The following is a 13,336-nucleotide window of genomic DNA, read 5'->3' on the forward strand; positions in this document are numbered from 1 at the left end:
AATAAAGGTGAAATAAGACATTGGGACCTAACAGACATAGTTTTACTAAAATTGTTATGTAATGTTAGTGAAGTATTTTCTTAGAAAGCAAGTTTCTTATTGTTAACATCAACCTGTTATGGCCTAGTGGTATCACAATATAATCTTCCTATTCCAGGATGGGGCGTTGTGTTGTTCAGCTGGAACATTCAATGAGCAGCATTGTGTCCAAAATTGATGCAATCACTGTGAAACTTGAGATAATGGAAAAAAACAAAATGAATCGCAAAGACATGATGGGAAAGCTGCTCGACCGTGTTCAAGAGGTAAAACTGACGCATCTATTATTTCACTCTCCTTCACAGAATGTTCTTGTGTAAACCTGGAAACAAGACTGCAGTCTGGGGTCACTTTAAATTATTGATTTGGCCATAAACTCAAAAACTAGCAGTGCTAAGAAAAAGAGTCACGGTTTGCAAAATGATACAAAGTTAATTGCTGAAATCAACTTTTACTGAACACGTCTAGGTACTGTAATGAAAAGCTAAAAGAGAACCATGAATGAAAGAAGGCTTCCCAGTATTAACTGCTGGTTCTTATTGTCCCCTGCTGCTTAATGTGTATGCATGATAATCATTCAAAGTACTGGAAGATAGTGTGAGGGGTCATAAAGACTATAATGTGGCATATATACTTTGCACACTTATTTCATCTAACGGTAAATTCAGAGCTCCCGGAGGAGAGTGGTTTATGAAAGGACTGTGGGCTGGAGGATCAAGTTTATACTGATGTACCTGTATTTCCTATCTGCACACCTTTGAGCATGGATTTCCACTGGGTACATGGGAGCACTGAATTTACCCTATTGTTGAGCAGTCTACCTTGGTTATTCTGGTAGGGTCTCTAAGCTTCTCCTGATTTGGAACCAGCTCCTCTGGGTGTTTCTCTAGGCATTGACATTTCACATCACCTCTTGCCAAGCACTTTGTGGTGCTTTCATATGTGAACGGTGTCCTGAGGTGCCAAGGAAGACCAATCCTCTTCTGCCTGACTTGCTATAATAACACTTCCACAGAAACATCTAAGAATTTGGAGGCACATGGTGCGACCTCACATCTCTCCTGGCCCAGAAGCAGCAGGCTCCCAAATAGCTGTTGACACCAGAATATTAAAATTAGACTGAGGCTGGAGGTTGTAGCGGGATTGGTCCTCAAACAATGTGACAAAGCCCATCGCCAAAAAAATCAATATTAGATTAAGCACCTCAGCCAAACTGATTCTTAAATGTTTCCATTATGGATTTAGTTTCTACCAAAAATATTTGTTACCATGTAAGCAAATACATAACAATAGCTAAAAACTGGGCTCCGAATCACTGGAAGAATAGTCTTAAAAGACCACACTGAGATTTCACAACGTGGTTTGATGAAAGGATTTAACCGTATGGTGCTATTTGAGCAGCTCAAAGACATGTTTGAACCCAAGGAGAAAACAGTTTCAGCTCAGAGCATGTGAAAGCAGTTGGGCAGCTTGAGGACTCTGGAAGCAGGAGGACATAAGTACATAATAAATAGGAGCAGGAGTAGGCCAAACAGCCCCTCGAGCCTGCTCCATCATTCAATCAGATCATGGCTGATCTTCAACCTCAACTCCACTTTCCCGCCCGATCCCCATATCCCTTAATATAGAGTGTGCAAGTAGCTAATGGCAGGAGTCAGCAGGGACTAAAACGATACCTATGATGCTATCTGCAGGAGTAGCGTACCCTAGTGTGAAAGTAGCTGACTCAAAAATTCAATTTGCCTTCACATTGTTACTTTGCTTCCAGCAGCCCTACAGTTGGTCAGGCCTGTCACTGAAAGATAAGAATCTCAACAAATGGGTCAGTGGGCTACACATTTTTAACAATTAATCGACCTTACACACAAGCAAGTAGAGTCAGAGTTGGAAGTATGGTTTATTGTCCTTGAGATGTTCAAGGGGCAAATACTATGAATGCAGGCTACCGGTGGGAGTCTTGCCCACTGATCATGCGCACTGGAAATATAGAGGCACGATACCTGCGATTTTTTGTTTGTATTTTAACAGCAGTAACAGTAATGCAAAATTTGATGACATGGAGCAGCCCACAACTGCAAAAAGTATTTCCATTGGCTCTGTCTGATGGCCTAGTGGCTACAGGCTGTGCCTGCTGTAATACCAGATCATAAAGACCAGAAGGTCTCAAGTTGACCCTCTGATTAGGGAGAGGAAAAATCAGCATGGGTTCTTGCTTTTAATCGCTAAGCAATGATCTCTGCTCGAACGTGTCTATGTGTGTGGATAGTGGATGACAACAGGGCCCTGATATTTATGGGGAGGCAGGGAGGGAGTGGGGGGCACCTGTCATTGGCCAGGAAACCCGGAAATACAGGGAAGGCTGAGGTCCTGCCGAATTTAACAGCAGGACCTCATTAGAATTTTTTACTCTGTTTCCCGCCCGGCAACCAGATTGAGAGGCTGGCTGGCTGCTGGGTGGGAAAGTCTGCTGTACAAGGCCGCAGCCGCGGACCGGAGAGGAGGGTGGGAGAAGTCGGGGGGGCGGGGGAGAGATCAGATCACGGGGTGGGGGGGAGGGGGAAATGATCAGATCGCAGGGGGAGAGATCAGATTACCGGGGGAGAGATCAGGTTGTGGGGGTGTCTGAACATCACGGGGGGGGGAGAGATCGGATCGTGGGGGAGAGATCCGATTGTGGGGCGGGTCTGATTATCGTGGGAGGAGAGATCGGATCGTGGGGCGGGTCTGAAGATCGTGGGAGGAGAGATTGGATCGTGGGGCGGGTCTGAATATCGTCGGGGGAGAGATCGGATCGTGGGGCGGGTCTGAATATTGTCGGGGGAGAGATCGGATCGTGGGGCGGGTCTGAATATTGTCGAGGGAGAGATCGGATCGTGGGGGAGAGATCCGATTGTGGGATGGGTCCGAAGATCATGGGGGGAGAGATCGGATCGTGGGATGGGTCCAAAGATCGTGGGGGAGAGATCAGATCGTGGGATGGGTCTGAAGATCGTGGGGGAGAGATCAGATCGTGGGATGGGTCTGAAGATCATGGGGGGAGAGATCCGATTGTGGGATGGGTCCGAAGATCATGGGGGGAGAGATCGGATCGTGGGATGGGTCCGAAGATCATGGGGGGAGAGATCAGATCGTGGGATGGGTCTGAAGATCATGGGGGGAGAGATCGGATCGTGGGATGGGTCTGAAGATCATGGGGGGAGAGATCGGATCGTGGGATGGGTCTGAAGATCATGGGGGGAGAGATCAGATCGTGGGATGGGTTCGAAGATCATGGGGGGAGAGATCAGATCGTGGGATGGGTCCGAAGATCATGGGGGGAGAGATCAGATCGTGGGGTGGGTCTGAAGATCATGGGGGGAGAGATCGGATCGTGGGATGGGTCTGAAGATCATGGGGGGAGAGATCGGATCGTGGGATGGGTCTGAAGATCATGGGGGGAGAGATCGGATCGTGGGATGGGTCTGAAGATCGTGGGGGGAGAGATCGGATCGTGGGATGGGTCCGAAGATCGTGGGGGGAGAGATCGGATCGTGGGATGGGTCCGAAGATCGTGGGCGGAGAGATCGGATCGTGGGATGGGTCTGAAGATCATGGGGGGAGAGATCGTGTCGCGGGGGAAAGATTGGATCGTGGGGTGTGTCTGAAGATCACGGGGGAGAAATCGGATCGTGTGGGGGGGTCTGAAGATCACAGAAGGTTAGCTTGGGGGGCCGGGGTAAAGCACTCCTGCTCCCTCTGGCCTACATGCAGTCCTGGAAAATCACTTACCTGTTGGAGCCAGCCGTTCTCGCCTCCCTTCAGCTGCTCGGAAAACCCATGCTGGAGGCATTAAATCCAAATGACTGACAAAATTTGAAGCACGAAGCCTCATTAACATAATATAATTACCGACCTGCCTCTCGAGACCGGGTTACTCGCCCCCAACCCCCAATCCACCCCAGTTAAACTGGAAGTTGGTGCGCTTGCGGCGAGTTGGGATCGGGTTTCCCATTTTTAACAATTTAACCTCCCCCCCGCCACTGTCCCGACCATCCTGGGGATGGGGGGGGTAAAATTCCCTCCCAAGATTGAACTTCACCACAATGTTTTCCATAGTACTCACAGTCACACATGAAGACTGGGTCACTTGGGTGAAGGTCCATTGAACTTTACACAGCAGGAGTCAACACCTTCAGGAGAGGAAGGGAGAAAATGGAGTGGGGTGGGGGGTAATGAGGAATATTCCTGAGAGAACATGGCATCACATTGCTTGGCAGGCCACAGCCATTGTATGAAGGGCAGTTATCTATAGGAACATGTATGCATCTGTATAGATCTGATTTCAGAGTCATTTACTTTCAAATGTTTATCGTGTATTTGACTGAAATCATAATGTTTGCTTAACAGTAATGCTTTGGTTTAACTTGCTTTTTCAAGGGTGGAAAACATGGTCAGAGTGAGCACCTGTAACATTCAGGAAAGGAAAAGCAGTAAAGCTGGAACTCTGGCTCTGCACAGATATCACTGCGAAGACTCTTCTTCTGGACACCAGCCCAATTTGCCCAGGCCAGGCTCTCTGGACTCTGCACCTCAAAGAATAATCAGAAGGCCCCATTCTAACACATGCTTTTAGAAATAGAAACTTCCCTAAATGTTTCAGTTGGGTCCTTGTAACAATTTATAGTGCAGGCTATAGATGTCACTAACTACTAAAGTCAGTCTTTGATTGTTTGATTTCCCATAACCTGTTACTTGTGTATGTACAACAATCCAGATAGACAATGGCAAGCATAAATGATGTCTGTGCTCAGTAAAATATTAGCATATTTTCATTTGATTAGAATAATATTCAGAGGTGGCCCAAGTGCAGGCAGGTTCAGATTAACTAGGTATTATTATCCACTGCTTTGGGTGGACAAGCCTACATTGCTATGGACCATTTCTCATCCCTTAAATTAAGAGCAAAACTGGCACGGTGCCACTTGTAGCAGACGGCTTATTGGAAAATCAAGGGTGCATTGCTCGCAATTTTCAATCTATTGATTCCAGTCGACAAAAAACCACAGACAGTGCACCCACAATTTTCCAATAAGCTGCCTGTTGTGCAAGGCACCACATATTTTCAAGGTACAATTTTGTCACAAACAGAATGCAGGCAAATGCATTTATTACATTTTCATAAATTTGTTCTAAAAATCCAACTCCAGAAAATAAAACAGTAATGTTCACTTCAGATTACTTCTCTTTCAGTTTGCACATTTGCTGCATCAGCTTCTTTCAGTATCCCAGGTTACCTGTCTGAGATCTCAGGCAGGCAGATAAAATTATCTTAGGATGCAATTAGTGTCCATGCAAAGCATTCTCACTTCAGCCCGACCCTGCCCTTTTTGGGTAAGTGTCATGATTTAGCACCCTCAGCCCAGAGCTTCAAGTGACTGGAGAAAAATTGGGAATTTGGGCAGAGAGATAATTAACTTTAATGAACAGGAAATGATGTAGATCATGAATAGGGTGAACTGAGCTCCACCCCTGAATTCCCATAATATGCTCCTGCTGAGTGAAGCTCTGCATCCATAACGCTAAATTGTAAAATTTACCCCATAGTGTAAGTGCAGTCTAAATCTGGAGTCAGGGCCCAACCTGATACCAGAGTAAAAGGGAGGAAATTTCACTCAGCTTTGCTTCCGAGTCAGCTCAGGCCTTAAATCACATTTCCATTCCACAAGTTTAGTGTTGGTGCACAGGCACTTGCACTGATACTAAACGTAGTGGAAATGCACCCTCAATGACAAACCAAAAGCAGTTTGTTCACTTCTCTTTCATTACTCACTTGATATGCACTTGGTCTAATTGATTTACAAGACACTCCATCATTGTAATGTCAGCTGTTTTTTTGTATGTCACAAGATGGAACCTAAACCCTCATGTGTTCAGACTAAGCTACACACTGCAGACTGGCAGATTTTACAAAATAAAATGAAGAGAATAGAATTTTAAAAATGGGCTTAAGTATCATGCTCATAAAATACCAACAAATTACAACTGAATAAATAGGGAGCCAATCAATGAGCAAGTAACACATTTAATAAAAAAAGGGGTAAGAAAGCCAATCATTTGCTGCTAGTTTTTCTGACCATGATGACCTCAGTTCTCCCTCAAGGGCAGCAGCCAGGAATTTACGAGTAACTGCCAACCTACAGCATCAGCAAATTAATGAACCCTTCTGCTCAGTTTCAGGAGGTGAAACACAATTGTTGCTTCACAGGTTTTGTTTACGGACAAACTTCCCTGAGTGACAGCAATTAGTTTGCAACTGACCTCAGCCTGTGCATGTTTCCAGCACTTTCCCACAGAGGGTATTTAGTTAGGTAGATCAGATTTCTGTTTTGGAGGGACAGATGAAGTTAACCACAGTTTATCTACAGACAGCTTTCCCAACACCAGAGACCTTGAGGTTGCCATGTGTTAGACCATAAGAGATAGGAACAGGAGTTGGCCATTTGGCCCTTCGAGCTTGCTCCGCCATTTAATGAGATCATGGCTGATCTGATTTTTACCTCAACTCCACTTTCCTGCCTTTGCCCTATATTCTTTGACTCCCTTGCTGATCAAAAATTTGTCTAACTCAGCCGTGAATGTATTCAATGACTCAGCCTCCACAGCTTTTGGGGTAAAGAATTCCAAAGATTCACGACTCTCTGGGAGAAGAGATTCCTCCTCATTTCCATCTTAAACGGGCAACCCCTTATTCTAAGACTGTGCATCCCCTAGTTTTAGATTCCCCCATGAGGGGTAACATCCTCTCAGCATCCACCCAATCGAGTCCCCTCAGAATCCTGTATGTTTCAATAAGATCTCCTTTCATTCCTCTAAACTCCAATGAGTATAGACCCAACCTGTTCAATATTTCCTCATAAGACAACCCTTCCATACCTGGAATCAACCTAGTGAACCTTCTCTGAACTGCCTCCAATGCAAGTATGTCCTTCCTTAAATGAGGGCACCAGATCTGTACGCAGTACTCCAGGTGTGGTCTCACCAGCACCCTGTACAGTTGTAGCATGACTTCCCTGCTTTTATCCCCCGAGAAATAAAGGCCAATATTCCGTTTGCCTTCCGGATTACCTGCTGCACCTGTATGTTGACTTTTTGTATTTCGTGTACAAGGACACCCAGATCCCTCTGTACTGCAGCATTTTGTAGTATTTCTCCATTCAAATAATATTTTGCTTTTTTACTTTTCCTCCCAAAGTGGATGACTTCACATTTTCCCACATGATATTCCACCTGCCAAATTTTTGCCCATTCGCTTAGCCTGTCAATATCACTGTCAGTTGCCATGGAGAATAAATCCATTCTGAACATGCTGTTTCAGAGAGACAGCACATACTGGCACATATGACATCAAACACATTTCTTTCACCACTGTCATTTTCCTCATGTTTTCTTGCTGTACTTCAGCTATTGGACATTTCAAGAATTTGGGTTCATAACTTTAAAAATAAAATGTGCCAACATTTTCTCGGAAGTTTTCAAACTGAACACAGATTAGTCATGGCAATGACATCCTTCCCAGAGTATATTATGCAGAACAGAAACAATGGAATTATTCTGGTGACAATAATCTGCATTTTTATACAATGAACTTCACTACAGCCCCAATCAAACATTTTGCACTTCAATACAATTCATGATTGCGTGCCGATTGACTCAAATTTCATTCATTTATATGCAACCAATCAAAAAGCACTTAATTATTTTACTATTTTTCAGAAAATAGCCATTCATAAAAAATGAGAACACTCAAACACCTGAATTTCCCCTCACTCCCCAAGTCATTTGAGTCGCCATGTTGGTTCCCCAAACAACCTACTATATATGTACTTCCCTCAATTAAATTTAAACCTCATAAACACATTAAGGTTCAATAATTGTGAAAAAAATCACAAATCTAGCCTTTAAGCTCATCAATCCCATCATCTATCCCATCATCTATCCCCTCATTTATCTCATTATTTATCCCATCATCTATCCCATCACCTATCTCATTATCTATCCCATCACCTATCCCATCATCTATCCCATCACCTATCTCATTATCTATCCCATCACCTATCTCATTATCTATCCCATCATCTATCCCATCATCTATCCCATCACCTATCTCATTATCTATCCCATCACCTATCTCATTATCTATCCCATCACCTATCCCATCATCTATCCCATCACCTATCTCATTATCTATCCCATCACCTATCTCATTATCTATCCCATCATCTAATCCATCTTCCAACAACTGGTATCTCATGTCTCAGGGCTCAGACTTCTGTTTAATTTCCAGAGCTGGGTCTTGAGTTCTGATATTTTTGGGCCTTCGTACATACCTGACCTCAACGCCCCTCAGTGACCTCACTGCTACTCAGTCTCCTGCTCCCTCACACATGCACAACCTTTCAGGCCTCTGCACATGCAATATCACTCCATTATTGCAGCTTCCCTGACTTGGCTCGGTCTGTGTGCTTATGCAGCACTTTACATTATCTGCTGCTGGCAGCCCCTCTGTGGAGTTGATTTCAACTACCTCTGACTGGAGTAAATGGGATGGTTGCAGCCTGAAAATGGTGGCAGGTCACTTAATCAGTGATCCAGCTCTGCCACCTTGGTTAGGGTCCTGAGAAGGGCCGCCAGAGGACCTGTCTGTTTCAGTCGGGAAGCCACTTTTAATATGTAAATTGGGATCCTCTGACGTACATAGAACCCCAATTACAATTTTGCGCTATGCATCCTCTGCCCGTTTATACTGGCCTTGAGCATCCTAATAAGTGGTCCTTAAAAGGAATGCTAATCCTTGCCCCACAGCCGGCTATCAGTCTGTGCGTGGCTCCCTGGTTCACTTCCCAACTCACACTCCGAATGTCGGCCAGCCAATTTCCCATTTTCCCCAACTGCCTTGGAGCACCGCTGCATTAGGGGTGCCATTGCATGAAAATAAGGCCTGGGTGTCAAAATGGCTCGGGCTTCACAGTGGATACAATGGGTGGGCAGCAGGTGCATTCCAAACAGCGACCGCCTATTGTGCACTTAAACTAAAAAGCAGCCCAGTTTTTACAGATACTGAGGCCTCTCCTGAAGTGCTCCCAGCCCCAGATTCCATCCCATGTGAATAATCCCAAACCTGAGCTCAAGGCCCTCCCCAATCCCACTTCTCAGATGTCAGTTTTCACAAAGTACTTCCAGAGTCCATCCCTTACTGAGCACTCTCAACTGCAGCCCCCATATCTCCAGATCCTAGATCCCCCCCATGTTCCCAGACATCCTGATAGCTCCCACACCCTAATTTCCGCAAGTGCAATCCTTGGCCCCCACTCAAGTGCCTGGATCCTGCACTGCAGTCCTCGCTTTGATCCCAGAGTGCAGGCCACCCCCCCCCTCCCCACAAGCATTCCAAAGGCCCACAACCCATATTTCTCAGACTTCCTCTGTGCATGTTCCACGGCTCCCTCCACACCCTCTCTCCACTTGATCCTGGTACCCCATTTCATGTTAGCACCCTGTGCTTTAAAAAATAGAATGTGAGAGCCAAATACTCAGATTGGGAGACATGCAGAATAAAGATGAGACAAAGGGAAAGAGAAAAATGGAAAGATACACACTTTTCCCATTGTGATGTCTATCTCTTTATTTGTCTCTCTCTGTTTGGCTCTCACACAGTTTATCATTGTAGTGTCTGACAGTCATATTGAGGGAGTAAAAGAGAGAGTGACACAGAAAAAAATGGGGAGTAAGTAATAATAATAAACAGTTGCCACAGAAGATAAACAATTTGAGTACAAGTGCACCATATGTACACCGTAAATGCACTGACATTAAAGGAGGCGGGGCTGGCGGAATGGTATCACTGTCAGATATCCCGCAATTCTCATTCCTGACTACCCAGTGACCTGGATCTGATACCAGGGTCTGAGTCAATGGAGGGGCACAAGTCAGGCCAACAGGGGTGTCCAGGCCTGGGTCTTAGGCTGGAACACTCTAGGAGACAGCAGTAAGCAAATCAGCCCATTCTACTATTTTTGCACTTTTCAGCCAGTCATGCCAGCTCCCCCCCAGTCCCCCACCGAGGCTGCACCTTGCACTCCCACTTCCAACAGGGATACAAAATGCGACCATACTGGCATGAGTGCCTGCCCGAGTTTATTTAAATAAGGTGACCTCTCCCTGACCCTGGATACTCTGACAGGGTCAAGAATGCAGGTCAGTGTCAGACCAAGACTCCTGCTGTTCTACTTATGATGGTGGAGTGGAGTTGAGGAATTTCAGTCCCATGAACTTTTTGATCTTCTATTCCTTATGTTGTTCTCTGAGCTCTTTGTCATATATTGCTACCTTATCCAAGGTGTAATTTGCCTATGAATATGCATGGTCCTTTCTCTGCTAACCAGGCCTCTATGTTGACCCAACTAACATTTTGACACCATAGAATCATAGAATCATAGAAAGGTTACAGCACAGAAGGAGGCCATTCGGCCCATCGAGTCCATGCCGGCTCTATGCAAGGGCAATCCAGCTAGTCCCACTCCCCCGCCCTATCCCTGTAGCCCTGCAATTTTTTTTCCTTTCAAGTACTTATCCAGTTCCCTTTTGAAGGCCATGATTGAATCTGCTACCACCACCCCCTTGGGCAGTGCATTCCAGATCCTAACCACTTGCTGTGTAAAAAAGTTTTTCCTCATGTCACCTTTGGTTCTTTTGCCAATCACCAGATTAATTTAGTAATTCCCCACCCCCCCAGGCAGTTGTTTAAGGAAAGATTAATGGAAACAGGCTAAGAGTTGAAGTGTGCGTGCTTAAAAAATTTACAACTCATTCAGACATGTTCTTTTTAAAACATTTCACATTAGTCATTAGATGAATTTTCACTTTTACCGCTGGACAGAAAACAAATGGAAAGGGATCAGCCGCCCGTTTTACACCCCACCCGACTTTTGTTTCCATTGAGACAGAATATCAGGCAGGGTATAAAATGGGCAGCCAGTCAGCTACTGCCTGGCAGTAAAAATTATCATTCACCCCATGGTTTCTAACAGGTAACAATTAATAAAATCTGCACCTTGTTTCCAGTTCCTGAACACATTAGGGTAAATTTTACGTCAGAGCTCCCAGCGCAGAGCTCCTCACAACTGGAGCGGGTGCTGGGAATTGCTCACGGAGGTCCAATATGGATGGAAAATCCTTCAGGTCATAAATTGTGAGTGCTAATCTCTGCATCGAAACCCTTAATATATGTTCTGTCGTACAAAGCTTTGCGATGGGAGCACTATCTCAGTTCATTGCACTCTTGCCCAGGGGCAGACTGTCCATATGGAAAATCAGGAGATTTCCCGAGTGCTACCTTAAATATGGTTCCTTAGCGCTGCATTATTGCCTTTCTCTGTGAAAATCCAGATGAATCCCATGCCCTTCCGACGTGCCAGTCTGCCTCTGCTCTTGCCGTTGATTCAAGTTGTGGGTTCAAGTTCAACACATAGTCTAGGCTGACACTTCAATACAATACTGAGGGAGTGCATTGTTGGAGGTGCTGTTTTTGAATAAGACATTAAACCAAGGCACTGTCTCCTGTTCAGATGACGTAAAAGATCCCATGGCACTATTCAAAGAAGAGCGGGGAGCTCTGCCAGTATCCTGGATTAAGTGGTCATTTGCTTGTGTGACTTTGATGTATCCTAATGTACTACTGCATTTGCTTCATAGCAATAGTGATTACACCTCAAAAATAAATTGATTGGCTGTGAAGTGCTTTGGGACATCCTGAGGATGTGAAAGGTGTTATATAAAGACAAGTAATACAAGTTCTTTCTTTCTAACTCAAAACATTACCTGAATGTTGCTTTTGAAATCATGTATCAATGATAATTTCTTAGTGTTCTCTTTGTAATGTCTTTGTTAGATTGTGATATTTACTGATGGCAAAATACTCAGATTCATGAGATCTAAAGATAACAATTTAAAACAGGGGTGTACAGTTGCAATCTAGAACTGTGTATGTGAAAGCTTTGTATTGAAGTTGTGACAGCGTTAAACAGAATTACATAAAAAGTAGCATATTTGTGCAGTGCTTATGTGCTCTAGGCTTGTTCATGTAAACCACTAATTCTACTGTAATTGGGTCTGTTCACTGTGCTGAAACCACTTTTGACATTTCATTTTCTATTGCGATAAGGGAGAACAATGGTGTGGGGAAGTTCTTTTGATTGAATGTACTCCTTCCTGCTTCCAATAAACAATGTGAAAAAAGACCCATTCAGGTGAGTCACATGGCAGTCCAGCTACACCAGCTTCTGTGTTGAGGAGGATTAAAGTCCTCCACAGACCTGTTAACCCTAATCTTATATTACAACAGTGTCGACACTTCAAAATTACTTCATTGGCTGTAAAGTGCTTTGGGAAATCCTGAGGTTGTGAAAGGTGCTATATAAATGCAACTTCTTTCATTTAGTCCTGGATCTCTGTGACCCTGGATCTCCGTGATCCTGGATCTCCATGATCCTGGAAGCCATGGTCCTGGATTCTGATGGCTCTGAATTTCCATAATTCCTGAATACTAATGGCTTTGGATTCCATAGTCCAGGATTCCATGGTCCTGGATTCTTGTGGCCCTGGATTCCCATAGTCCACGATTCCATGGTCCTGGATTCTTGTAGCCCTGGGTTCTCATGGTCCACGATTCTTGTGGTCCTGGATTCCCATAGTCCAACACTATTCAAAAGAACCAAACTCCAGGCCGTACAAACAGAAAGAGAAAAAAAAAACCGCGACTGCTGAAAGAAAAACGGAAAATGCTGCAAAAACACAGCAATCGTTCAGCCTCTGGAAGGAGAAAAGACAGGTTAATGTTCTGGATGTAGATCCTTCATCAGAACAGATCTGCCAAAGGGTTATAGCCAGATCGATGGGCTTTCTTTTCTTTACACATGCTGACATACCTGCTGTGTATTTCCAATGTTTTCTGTTTTTGTTTCAGAAGTCCAGACAGAGCAGTACTGGAGTGACAGACTGACAGCCAGAACTGGAGAGGATCAGGTGTGAGAAAATCTAACTTATTTATAGTGGGAAGTACTTTAGATTGAAAGCTCTTCCCCACAGTCCTGTTCTCCTTGTCGGTAGCGCACATGTTTAAGTGCATTGTCTTAATTAGCTGCCCTTGTAACACTCCTAGTGAACTGTGTATTTGTGAGTAGCCAGTACTGTCAACTATAAAACACTTTATCTCTGTATTTGCAGAAAATCTACTATCCTTTGTTATGCTTGTGATAAATTT

At 44.6% G+C, this 13,336-nt stretch overlaps 1 long non-coding RNA gene across 1 annotated transcript; it reads left to right on the top strand.

The window, feature by feature from the left end:
• Positions 1–11,374: 11,374 nt before the first annotated feature.
• LOC137340353 (uncharacterized) lies at positions 11,375–13,336 on the top strand. Its single transcript, XR_010966787.1, has 3 exons — positions 11,375–11,712; positions 12,239–12,323; positions 13,040–13,336. It is a non-coding gene; the product is annotated as an uncharacterized lncRNA (long non-coding RNA).

The sequence above is a fragment of the Heptranchias perlo genome, chromosome 21, assembly GCF_035084215.1.
Source record: "Heptranchias perlo isolate sHepPer1 chromosome 21, sHepPer1.hap1, whole genome shotgun sequence".
In the NCBI taxonomy this organism is placed as follows: domain Eukaryota; kingdom Metazoa; phylum Chordata; class Chondrichthyes; order Hexanchiformes; family Hexanchidae; genus Heptranchias; species Heptranchias perlo.